At 34.1% G+C, this 13,654-nt stretch overlaps 1 protein-coding gene across 4 annotated transcripts in view; it reads left to right on the top strand.

Annotated features, from left to right (window-relative positions):
* Window positions 1-4,488: 4,488 nt before the first annotated feature.
* Hmgs (hydroxymethylglutaryl-CoA synthase) overlaps window positions 4,489-13,654 on the top strand; it is a 91,328-nt gene continuing 82,162 nt past the window's right edge. For 2 of the 4 annotated variants that reach the window (XM_035362231.2, XM_035362226.2), the window contains exon 1: window positions 4,489-4,819. The gene's annotated coding sequence lies outside the window, so the exon portion shown is untranslated. Of the gene's footprint in view, window positions 4,820-4,912; window positions 5,068-13,654 lie in introns of those variants that run through there. The other 2 variants (XM_035362230.2, XM_035362229.2) reach the window with 2 other exon arrangements.

Genomic DNA, 13,654 nt, shown 5'->3' with positions numbered 1-13,654 from the left:
TGTCTGGATACTTGGTTCGCTGAAAAACTCTCCAGGAAGTCCTGAGACTTTGGCCATAAACTACTTGCGCAATAGAATGATTTGTGTCTTCTTGAATAGCAGTAGGCAAACCCAAAAGTACTATTGGTAACGTGTCCGTCCAAGATATGTTGTTGTGGGCTTTTAATGCTGTTTTTAATGTTCGATGAAGGCGCTCAACTTTGCAATTACACGACGGGTGGTAGGCAGTAGTGTGTTGTAAATTGATGCCACAGATTTTGGACAAAGCTCGTAATGTATCACTTTTAAATTGGGATCCACGATCACTAATGAGTTTACTTGGCGTTCCGAAACGCGCAATCCAGTTGCTATAAAAGGCTGTTGCGACGTTCTCAGCGGAAATATTTTCTAAAGGAATTGCTTCCATCCAATTCGAAAATCTATCTATGCAAGTAAGACAATAATTATTCCCTTTAGATGGTGGAAGTGGTCCTATGAGATCGATATGGATGACAGAAAATCTTCCTGGTGGTACTTCAAACTCACCTAATTTTGTTTTGGTATGCCGACTGATTTTAGCTTTTTGGCAAGGAATGCAGGTTCTTGTCCACAACTGTACATCTTTTTTTATGTTAGGCCAAATGAATTTTGATGTCATTAATTTCATAGTCGATTTTATTCCTGGATGTGATAAACCATGAATTCGTTGAAAGACGTGTTTTCTGAAAGCCTGAGGAATATACGGCCGAATATGTTTAGTTGATGTATCACATCAAAAATATTTCCCCGAAGTTAGAGAACATTGCTTGAAATTCAAGGAAGTAGTGGTTTGCAAACTCTTCAGTTCTTCATCTTGAGTTTGTTCATCAGCTATTTTATTATAATCTATCGATGAAATTTCATTAACTCTAGATAATGTATCCGCCACAATATTATTCTCACCTTTTACATATTTGATATCAGTCGAAAACTGGGAGATGTATTGAAGTTGGCGAGCCTGTCTAGGTGCTGCTTTGTCAAGTTTTTGACGAAAGGTGAATATTAAGGGCTTGTGATCTGTATAAATTGTAAATACTCTTCCTTCTAGATAATGCCTAAAGTGTCTAACTGAAAGATATATGCTTAATAGTTCTCTATCATAGGTGCTATATTTTTGCTGAGTATCACTTAATTTTTTAGAAAAAATGCTATTGGCTTCCACGAGGAGTTTTCATATTGTTGCAACACTGAGCCAATGGCCGTATCTGAAGCATCTGTAAATAACGCCAGAGGTAGTTCAGAATTGGGAAAAGACATCAGTGCCGTGTCCGTTCATTCTTGCACGTTTCAAACTGTTTTTCAGCTTCTTCAGTCCATTCGATTTTACGTTTGTTCCTCTTTTTAGCTCCCTTAAGATACGCATGTAACAATGCTTGATTCTTCGCTGCATCCTTTATATAACGACGATAAAAATTAAGTATTCCAAGAAAAGTTCTAAGTTCATGAATTGTTTCTGGTCGTTTGTAGTTAGTAATAGCTTGAACTCTTTCTGGGAAAGGACGGGAACCCTTAGGTGTAATTAGGTAGCCTAGAAACTCGATTTGTGGAACAGCAAATACAGATTTTGAAACATTAATTCTTAACCCAAATGTATGTAATCTTTCGAAAACTAATTTAAGGTGATTTTCGTGTTCTTCATGGGTACTGGATGCAATGAGTATATCGTCTAAATAGGGAAAAACGAATTCTAATCCTCTAAAGACTTCGTGAATAAATCTTTGGAACGTTGCAGGAGCATTTTTTAAAGCGAAACTCATTACATTAAATTCGTATAAACCGAAAGGAGTGATGATAGCCGTTTTACATTTGTCTTCTTCTGCAATGGGAATTTGAAAATAAGCTTTGAATAAATCAATTTTAGAAAAATATTTGTACCTTTTAAAATACGATGAAAATCTTCAATGCGAGGAATTGGGTATCGATCAGGTATCGTCTGCGCATTCAATCGTCTGTAGTCTCCGCAAGGACGATATGAACCATCCTTTTTCGTAACAAGGTGCAAGGGGCTTGACCACTGGGAGTTTGATGGACGAATTATTCCATTGTCAAGCATAAATTTAAATTCATCTTTAGCTATAGCTAAGCGTTTTGGATCGAGCTGTCGTACCTTTGAATAAACGGGTTGACCATCAGTCGTAATAAAATGTGTAACACCATGTTTAATTTGTGTAGGAAAAAGCTTAGGTTTAGAAATTTCGGGATATTTCGGCAGTAAATCGAAAATTTTTATGGATTTATTTAACGTGGTTACTGCGTAATCAGTGGAAATAGCAGCGACATCACACTGGACACAGAGCTGTGTTACGCCATCAATTAATTTTTTCTTATTTATATCGATAAGCAATTTATATTTGTGAAGAAAGTCAGCTCCTAAAATACCTTTTGTGACATCAGCAATTATGAATGGAAACTGAAAATCACGACGTAATCCCAAATCAAGAGTTAGCGTTTTTATGCCATAAGTGGAAATATCTGTGCCATTAGCTGCATACAGTTTGTATTCAGTTTTAATTTATTCTGTGAAGTAGCAGGAATTATGCTTACGTCAGCTCCGCTATCAATAAGAAAGTGCAAATTTGATCTTCGGTCACGAACGAATAAACGAAATTTGCGACAATCCTTCATATTTTCTGCAGCAGCGTTTGCCGCTGAACTTACTGCAGATTCGAGTTTTCCTGGTTTTTGGAATCGTTTTTTACCCAAGCACACGGAGGCTGGCATTTCCCTGGAATACATTTTGCTCCAAATCGAAAATGATAATAACAAGATTTGCCAGTATGGTCATATCGTATACGAGATCGGCTTCGAGATCGTGAACTTGAATTACGTAAATCCGAGTCCCTGCGTCTTGAGCGAATGGTTATTTGATCAATTTTTTGTTCAAGAAAGGTAATTCTTTGCAACAAATCATTTGCGGGAACGGAAGGAGTATTAGCACTAAATACTTCTGGTTTTCGATTCATATCACTAATTTTATCTGCCATAGACGCTAACTTGGTTACATCTTCATCACTAACTAATAATATATTTTTTATTGAGTCAGGTAGTTTCTCCATCCATAAAGTTTTGATTAGATTTTCAGACACATCTGTAGTAGCAACTGATCTCAACTTCTGCAAAAGTTGGCTTGGTTTCATGTCTCTAAGTTCGATACCAGTAATCAAACGTTTAATCCGTACATTTTCACTTTCTTTGAATAAATGTAATAACCTAATTTTAGCATCCGAATATTTTGTGGCACTTACAATGTCCCAAATATTTTCGATGAACTTAGGTTCAAGCTGTGAAACTAAATAATTAAATTTCGTTTCTTCTGAAACGATATTACTAATTCTGAACTGAGCTTCAACTTGAAAAAACCATATTTCCGGTTTATCAGTCCAAAAAGGAGGTATTTTTACACTCACCTTATGAAGCTCCGGTGACTGCATCGTATCTTTCATAGCAGTTTCAGAAGAGTCATTTGTTGACATTTCGAAAATTAATCAGGGTCACCACGATATGGCCTTGGCTACTAATGTTTAAAATTAATTTATGACTAGGAACAGCATGAATTATAAACAAATAGCTAAGTTATTGCATTTTATTTTCCGGCTATCGAAATGCGACGCTACGAGCAATGTTTTGAAACCAAAACCTAGCAATCATGAATCAGAACTAGAACTAGTTGTCATTCAGCTTAATGAAATTTAAATATAAATATGAACTACTTATTGCCATTCAGCATAAAAGAAATATAAATATGAATATTAACAAATTATTAAAGTTAATTTTATAAAATAATTAAACACATGAACAAATATATGAAATAAAAAAGAATTATTTCTCATGCAATAACTGAGCCACTACAGATTCACTACAACACTTTAGGCAGTTCGCGTAAGTAGAATCCGTTCTTTTCAATTGTGTTTAAATGACGGATCCGACAACTCAGTGCGCATGCGTGGTTAATGTTGGTGCGAATAGCTCAAGCGGCTAATCGCACCTCTGGTGCGAATAGTATCGGCCAAGTTTTTTTGGGCATACTGAAGTAAGGAGCTACCTCTTTGTGGCTGAACATGCTTCGTTGTTCGTCTACACTGACAAAATAAGATGTTGCAGAAAATCCGATAACAGTACCGCAGATTATTGTGCATTGAGTCTCGTAAGATTTAGAAAACTGTATGCTTCCAAAATACTGTAGTCCAAAATATTCCACATATTTACGTGTGAATAGGAGCCAGTGTTGGCTAAATAAGGAATTTATTTTTACCGAAGTATTACACTATTAAAAATTCTCCATATTAAGATTCATTTAATTCATAAATTTCAAAATAATAAAATAATGCGGTTGGAACAATAAGTTAGATGTTTACTCTTATATGCATTACAGGATCTACTTTACAAACCTCAGCTAAGGGTCTTTTAAATTATGTCATTTTTAACGGAAGTTGGCATCACTTCATTTACAACCGGTAGTGACGTTCTGTCAGGTCCACGATACGCAACATGCGGATGTGATTCGAAAAGCTAAGTCGTCCTGAACTTGGCCGTGACTTTGATGCCTTCCCTCAGGCATATTCTTTACCCTCAGGATATTTAAGATACTTCCTGATGCTCTAAATTAAAAAAATGATTTCACCAATTGCAGAACCCGTCAAATGAAAAATTCCTAAAATATCTACTTATCTCTAAAACCGATTAAAAATACCTTCAATTTGGCCGATTGTGTCATCATCTGTGAATGTTTTGAATTTTTGTTGTGACGTGTGCTACTGTTGTCCAACATACACGTTTTCTTCATCGGTTGTATTGATCTAAGGTAAGCGGATAAAATTAATTCCCTAATACTCTTTTTCTCACACTGAAATTAGCCGCTAAATCTTGCGTAAGATGTTGACAATGATGTAACTGTGTTATAGATTATGTAACTTATTTATGAATTGTTTTATTGTTAAATAATTTATTTACACATTTATCATCAGAGGCCAAACTAGGGTTTTAAAATCATGACATATTCCAAATCTGAATTCAAAAGGGTTAAAAAAAATTAAATGTGTATAAAGAAAGGTGAGTGTAACATTTAATTTGTCATGATCTACTATAATTTATATGCTTGTTTTCTAAAATTTTCTGCATATATGGCATAATAATATGGCATAGTAATATGATTGATTATATATTTTACTGTGTATATAAGGAAGAAAATATAATAGTAATTGGAGTAATTCTTTTGGAAGGTATTTAAACTTCTGAATGTTGTATCTTCTGTTCATCTTAAAGCTTAAAGTATAAGCATAACATGAATAACTTTCTCTTACAGAATTTTTTTTTAATACTTTAAAGCAGGTTAGTAATTAAGTTTTATATCAGGATGTATGTGTTTTGTTGTGAACTTTTATTTACATTTATGGAAAGTTTGAGGTGTCTGAAAAATTTCGATGCATTTTATTAAGTATGCATTTCAAGGTTATTTTACATTTTCAACTTTCAGAACAATTTTTTTGTTCTTTAAAATTGTTGATTTCGAATGGTTTGACATTAATGCTGGGTGTGTAAGGTTTGTATGATTAAAATCATCTAAATTTAAAGTATAGAATTTGTGTTCTTTCTTATATTTTAACATGTTAATGGTATATATAAAACCATAAAGTTTTTAATACTAAATGGTTAATGGTTAATGGTATATATAAAACCATATAGTTTTTAATACATGCAGAATAGGGCTAAAATAATTTTTTATTAGCTTTGTGGTATGAAAGTTTTCCAGATGAAATGCAAAATGATGGTATTCTGTAAAATATGCATTTGATATTGGTATGGATATTTCTGTTAGATTAATTATTTATTAAAGATTAATATTAAAGATACTATTAAAACAGCCATAATAAAAGATAGTAATATAACTTAATAATTTTGTATGATTTTTTTCACCATTAAAATATAGGTCAAACACAGCATCAATTAACCATTGCATAGTAACCATTGTTTGCATAGTAACCAATATACTTTTCATTAATAATTGAGGTTAGTTATTAAGATGGATCTTGAAGTGAAAGAGCTCCCAATTGAAGTTTAGTGATAGCTTTTTACCTTGATAAAGCATCTTTAATTATAGTAACATATTATCACAAGGGATATTTGCATCATAAAATTATCTCTTACAATTGAAGGTAATGGCCATAAATATATTTTGTCTAATAATGCGTGTATGGTGATAGTTGTTCTCTAATGCCTAGAACTTACCAGTGGTTCAGCTGAACACTTATAGTTATGAGCTTACTGTGTAGGACATTTCATTGATTTTCCTGTGCATTGTGTGAATATGAGGCAGCTTTTTTAAAAATTGCTGTACAAAGACATTCCGGTCATTAGGTAGATAGTCTTTGAGTGTTTTACTGTAATCTAAATCAAGGGTTTCTAAACTTTTTCTTACATGAATCTCTTTTAAAAGAATGGTTTTCTTCATCAACCCCCTTTCGTTTTTCTCAGTAATGTACATATATAATCATAATACAAACAAATACACATGAATAATTTAACGATTAGATTAAGAACATGAACAAAAGTTTTGAATAAATTAAGATAATATATTAAGAACATGAGCAAAAGTTCTGAAAAAAATTAATTTATTTCATAACTTAGTGTACATATGTTTTTGAATAAGACTTTTGCTTAAATGCAATCAACTCCTCCTCCATCATAATTTCAAATATATCCGCTGTTCTCTGAGCTACACTGCTGGCCGTTAAAATTGTAACACCAGGAGGGAATGATCTGAAGAGTGTCAAAGTCACATGAAAGGAAGAAGAGGTTGGCATATGCAAATAATTAATATTTCAGAGTATTTAGACGACACAGGAGGGAGAAACGACATGTGTAGCACTGCATGAGAGAAAAACTGCATAGTGGGTTTCTCATTTGGAAAGTGCTGTGTAAGGTTGGAGTTTTCTCATAATATCATGTCATGCCTCGAATAAGAAGAGGAAATGCTTCCGAAATTCAGTAGAGGCAGGATCATTGCCAATCAAAAGTGTAGATTACGTTCTGTGATATCGCCGATCGCATTGGTCGACATCTAATTACTGTCATGTGAATATGGAATCAGTGGATTGCTGAGGGTCATACTGAACGACATACAGGATCTCAACGCTCTCCCATGACTAACGGAAGAGAGGACAGACATATTGGTGAGGTCAGCTCTGCAAAACTGTATGACCACATCATGGAGCATTTGTCAGGAAATGGACATGCTGCCAGCATACCCATTTCCTGACTAATGCTCCATTATGTGGTCATAAGCTCACAAGGTGCGTCGACGTATCAGCAGGATGACCATTACTTTGGCTTCCCTTGACAATGCAACATAGAGAGAAATGGTGACTCTGATGAGGCAGACGACAAAGCTGAGCTGGCGATTAAGACGACAAAGCTGGCGATTACGGGAGTGGCATAATGTCGCCTTTTCAAATGAGTCTAGGTTCTACGTGCTTATTTTGATGGCCATTTGCATGAGTGGAGTGTCCGAGGAGACTGCACGTCACCTGCTTGCATTCGATATTGGAATATGGGCCCTGCACCTTTTGTGATGATTTGCGCAGCCATTGGGTACATTACATGCATGTCTCTAGTTTGGATCGACGGTAATTTGAATGCAGATAGGTACATTTCTGACATGTTACGTCCGATGATTGTGCCTTATCTTCAACGCTCCCAAACGCCATGTCCCAACAAGATAATGCAACACCACATGTTGCACAATGTGTTCTGACCTTCCTAGATACACAGGATATTTGATTTGTACCCTGGCCTGCACGGTCTCCAGATCTGTCATTCATTGAAAACGTCTGGTCATGGGTTGCTGAGAGATTAGCCCGTCGCCTCTCTCCAGCTAATAGGGTTGATGAAGTGTGGCATAGACTTGAAGCAGCATAAAATGAGTTGCCCATTTCTGTCATCCAATCCCAGTTTGATTTTATGCCTAATGGAGTAAGGGCTGTTTTAGCTGCCAGGGGTGGCAGCTGTTTCTAGTAATTTTGCACTCCTGTAAACTGCCAAAATGCTTACAATTTAATCAATTTGACTTCATGCCATACTATTTATGCGCAATAAATATCTTTTTTGTATTTGCTTTACTTCATGGTACTGCAATTTTAATGGCCAGCAGTGTATTTCGGTGCATACAAATTTTTAGTGTCTTGGAACCAAACTTTAAAATCTTTTAAATTTTGGCTTATGTATAACTATATAGCTATGCATTCTTTATATTTTTTGGTCTTATTTTCTTGTGTTTCTACATTTTACTTTTTATATTGTATACAAATTTTACAATTTTAAGAAGTATTATTGGTGTTTAAAAGTATATTAAATAATTTTAGTGTATTTTCCCCCTTAGATTTATTTTATATGATTTAAGGTGTAGCTTTATGTCAATAAAGAACTAATTATCTACTTTACAGTATTAATAATATTTTTGTAATCAATGGGATCTTCAATATGCCGATTCATTGGTCATGCCAATCGACCAGTCGATCCCTTGATTATCATTAACCTCCTTTAAATTTTCATCAATCCTTTAGGGTAGGGGTTTCCAACCTTTTGGTTCGTAAGAGCACATTCTAAAATATCTGTTTGACGGCAGGCACCATTTACTTTAGTTTGATAGAGTTAACAAATAATACATGCACATAAAAAGAGCTCGGTTGCATTTACTGGTATTTGTGTTGGATGTAATTTCTAGTTCATTAAAAATGAGAAAACTTTCACATAGAATTTTATTGAAAACTGAAACACTTTTATTGTGATCACAGAGGGGTGGGTGCCATGGTACCCACAGTCATAGGCTCAGGAACCCCTACTCTAGGGGGTCAGTACCAACCCACGTGGAGAATCTCTGATCTAAATAATCCTAATCATCATAATTTCTCGATATATATATGTAAAGAATGAATGAAAAAGATTAGTAATTATATTCTGTGCTTGTGATATATTCTTGCGATTGAACAGCATGTTTTGACATTTATAACCCTGTGTGTTACTGATGTTTCTTAGACATCATACATTTAACTTCTTGTTATCTGTAGCATATCATTTGAAAGGGTAATTAATGTTATTGAATGCACAATCTCGTAAGATTCCAGCATTTTATGATCATTTTATGATATGACTGGCAAATCATGCAAATGTATTCAGGAGGCAGAGCAGTATGTTAGCCAAATAGTTGTGTTGTAACCCAAGCATGTATGCTGGTAGCTTGTGTTGTGCTTTGGCTATTGCTTAAAGTCAAAGTGTATAGATGCTGAGTTTATACAATACTGTGATGTTCTTTTAAGTGAAAACATATTCTTGTATGCATGGGGGGGGGGAAACAGCCAAAGAAATGAGAGGTTTTTAAAAATGGTAAGTATTTTATGAATGATTATTTCTTTCTTTAACAATTTTTTTTAATAGTTGGTACTTCTCAGATATATGCCTACCACATATTTTGGTGGTACTGTTGTAATAATATGTGTGTATGTTTAATTATTTTTGTTTACACATGCACACCTGCCCACATAGTTCCTAGATGGTGCAGTTATTGGACCTTGGCATGTGTTTGGCTTCTCTTTCAGAGGGCAAAAAGTGTTGAAGGTGCATAATGGAAAAGTACCTTTAGTTTTATTGATTGATTGTTTTTATATAGAATTTAGTGTGGCACCATTTTGAAAAATGGGTGTTGCCTTTTGCATGTTAGCTTGCTGAAAAATTAGTCATGAAGAAATTGTGATGTTTTTGGTAGTGTTGCAGAACCAGAAGGTACGTTAAATTTTTGTTATGATTTGCAATATAAATTAATAATAATTTATTAACACTTTTAAAGTTTTGCATAAATTCATGACAGTTACTGTCTGTCTACGAGAAGAACAGTTCTTTAGTGTCTGGCGGGTGATGGTCACTATAGCAACAGGGCTAGTAAATTTCAAATAGGGGTGAACCAAAGGTTGCTAATTCATCTTTAAATGTGCCAAGATGGCAAACTGAAAAGTAAATTATCAAGACACCCCTACGGAAAATGGGTCAGGGTTTGTTTCTGCCGCAACAGACAGCTACAGTCTAACTGGCGAGAGCTTTTCTTATGACTGTACTGTTGTTTCACGTTAGAATTTTTGGTACTTATGTATTAACACAACCACTTTGGTGCAATCTGACAATTTTTTCCAAATGAAAAGGTATAAATTACTTCTGAGGTGGAAGTTGGTGTTTTTGCCACCAGCTTGCGCCTGAGATAGTTTTTTTTTATGGGAAGGTTTTTTCTAAAAAATTTAATAAGATTCCAAAAATAGATATAAGTTCCAAAGATTCCCAAACTATCAATAGAAGATTTTTTTTTAAAGAAAGATTCCCAAACTGTTGATATTTATAGTAAGTCTAATAAATAGTGTGTTTCAAAAAGAATATACGCATTACAAAGCGTTATTTTGTCCAAACTATCGATCAATGCTCCTCGGCTTGGCTATTGGCGAAACGAATACATAGTCTAGTTTATGTTAATAGCCGCTAGATGTCAGTTGTCTTCTGTTTTGCGTGGTAACCATCACATGTTTAAAATGGCTACTCCGCAGCAGAAATCATTTTGTGTTCTTGAGTTTGCGAAGTGCAAGTCCGTGATTACAGTGCAAAGACGTTTCAAATTGAGGTACCAAAGTGATCCTCTGAATGTGTGAACATTCGCAGATGGTACCAACAGTTTGTAAATACAGGATGTGTATGTAAAGGAAAGAGTCCTGGTCGCTTAGAATGTGTTCCTGACGAAAATGTTGCACAAATTCAAACTTCTTTCTAATGTAGTCCTTCAAAATCAATTCGTCGTGCCACTCGGGAGTTACAACTGCCTACAACAACAATTTGGTGTATTTTGAGACATCGGTTGATTATGAAGCCGTACAAGTTACATTTGTTACCGTCTCTGCGTCCTGATGACAAACGTAAACTTGTGTCATTTTGTAATGAGATTATCGATGCTATTAACAATGATAATGTTTTCGCACAACGCATCGTGTTCAGTCATGAAACGACTTTTCATGTTAGTGATCATATAAACAAACACAATGTTCGAATTTGGGGCCTACAGAACCCACATGCAGTCACTGAACATGAACGATATTTACCCAAAATCAATGTGTTTTGTGCGATATCCCGATAATCTGTTAATGGCCCATTCTTCTTTGATGGAAACAGTTAATGGTCAGCAGTATCTCGCTATATTACAAAATTGGTTGTTTCCAAGGCTGCATGAAGACAACTTCATGCAGCTTCATGCAGCCTTGGAACGGGGCATCCCCTCACTGGTGTCGGCAAGTGCGTGATTATCTGAATGGAACTCTAGAGAACCGTTGGATTTTTCGTCAAGGAACTGGCGACTTAGCATATCTCAGCTTCCCTAAACAGTCACCAGATTTGACACCCTGTGACTTTTTCCTGTGGAGTTTCATTAAAGACAACATTTATGTACCTCCAATCCCTCAGAACACGGAAGAGGTAAAGAACGAGATCCATACTGTCATAACATCAGTGACGACGGACATGTTTGCCCGAGTATGGGAGGAATTTGAGTATCGATGTGATATTGTTCGTGTCATTGATGAAGGACATATTGAACATCTGTAATCTGAACTTGAGAGGTTCGTACATATGTGTGTAAAGTAAGTTTCATATTCGTATGTCATACAGTTTAATAAATATATGCATTCAAAATAAGTATATTCTTTTTGAAATATGCTTAGCAATTTAAAATGTGAATTTTAATTATTAAATGATAATGTGATACATTAAACAAATGAAACACATTCTTATTTAAATCTTTCTGTAATTTTTTTGTGCTGTTCTTCTAAAGTACACAGAGATCTATTTTAGCTTAAAAAACGTCAGAGGTGCCGATGTTTGGCTTTGCACAAACATCGGCTATCTAAGAAATGCATTTCCTTGTTGTTCCCATTTAGGAAATTTTCAGCAAAATTCTTTACTTCTGCTAAATTTTGCAGAAATTTTTATGCAGTTTCTTCCATTGCTGGCAAATTTCACATGTTCGTATTTTAAAACTGAGTTTAAGTTAAGAAATATCATGATTTTTTTTAAAAAAAATAAACCATTGGAACTTGAAATACAACAAAAAAGAATGCACAAGAAAATGGCGGCATTGTTTGACTGAAGGATTGTTTGGAGTATGCTTGCCAGGAAAATGGTTATGTGAATGATGGCCAGAGTTTCGCACATTCTGAAAATTTGGCGACTTCTGCTAAGATGGTTGCATTAATACATAGGTGGTAATTTTTTCATGCTTTTTCATAATAAAATGTTGGCATTAATTTACAGTTGTTGACATAGTCATAATAATTTTTTTCAGAATTGTATTTTGTAGTATTGTATGAAATATTATTTATTGGTGAATTAAAAAGTATAATACTAAGCCTATTTAATAAATAATTCATGATTCAATGAATAATTTATTCTTTTTCAATAAGTACTACTGTTCTGCATCCCTTGAGTGCAATATGTCTAAGTTGCACCATAGGTAACCTGTAGCTGCATTGCTTGTAGTACTACTTGTGCAGCCACAGTAGGTGGAAGAATTTAGAGATGTCAAAATTTTAGAAGCATAAGGTGACAGAATTTAGGAATAACAGATGCTATATTGGATGGCAGAAAGCCTATCTCTGGCCTTGCCTCTATCCCATCACAGAGCTTAAGCCTTTGATGTCTTCTGTTAGTTGAGCTTTGAAAAAGATATCCTCACTGCAGCTGTCATATACGTAGTACAGTAGCACTTACATCTGTTATATACTATAATAATTCATTTAATTTTTTAGCCTTTAAGTCACATTTTTAAGTCACATTTTTTAAAAAAGGATAATTAAAATTTTCTTTGATATGTGTGTAATTTTACAAATAATGTTAATTGTTTGGTAGAAGATTGCAGATATTAATTTTAACTAATTAGATATATAAATTTAAGAAGCTGCACAAAATTATGTACCTTTGAAACAATATACTTTTCAGTAAACATTTTAATTTGTAAGTTAGTTATCTGAATTAGGTGCTGCATAATAATAAAATTTTAATCAGTTATTTCTTATAAAAGTGGTATGGCTTTGCCAGTTTCTTTCTTATGCTCTTTCTTCAAAAATACTGTATCATCAACAGTAAAGAATGCAGTTGCACTAGTTTTAATATTAATTGCTGAATTTTGTGAAGTTCTTTTCATATGAGTTTTTGCCATCCCTAAAAATGGCCTTCGTTTGGCGATTTTTTTTTTTTTTTTTTTTTTTTTTTGGTTGATGATTGAATATTTCGATGTTTTATAAAATATTTCCAGCAACCCTTGATGTTTATTTTTTTCTGGTAAAAGTCATTGGGCATTCGATCATACGGTTGGGAAGGGGGGTTATTAACCGCTTCCCTTACAAATTTTTTTGAAAAAAATTGCAAAAAATCATCACATTTTTTTAAATTTTATTATTAAATACAATAAAACGAAAAAAAAATCAAAATATGTAAGTTTTAAGTTCAATTTTTAATTTTTTGAAGGTGTAAAAGCATTTATTTTTAATATTAGTTTACTATTCCGAGTTATCTCGGGCAAACGAAAAAAAGTTAAATATTAATCTTTGTATGATAGTTT

Source organism: Stegodyphus dumicola, chromosome 2 (assembly GCF_044657685.1).
Source record: "Stegodyphus dumicola isolate Sdum_Otavi_A_Nest chromosome 2, ASM4465768v1".
Lineage (NCBI taxonomy): Eukaryota > Metazoa > Arthropoda > Arachnida > Araneae > Eresidae > Stegodyphus > Stegodyphus dumicola.
The sequence above is the reverse complement of the archived record's forward strand: the minus strand, read 5'-3'. Positions and strand labels throughout refer to the sequence as shown.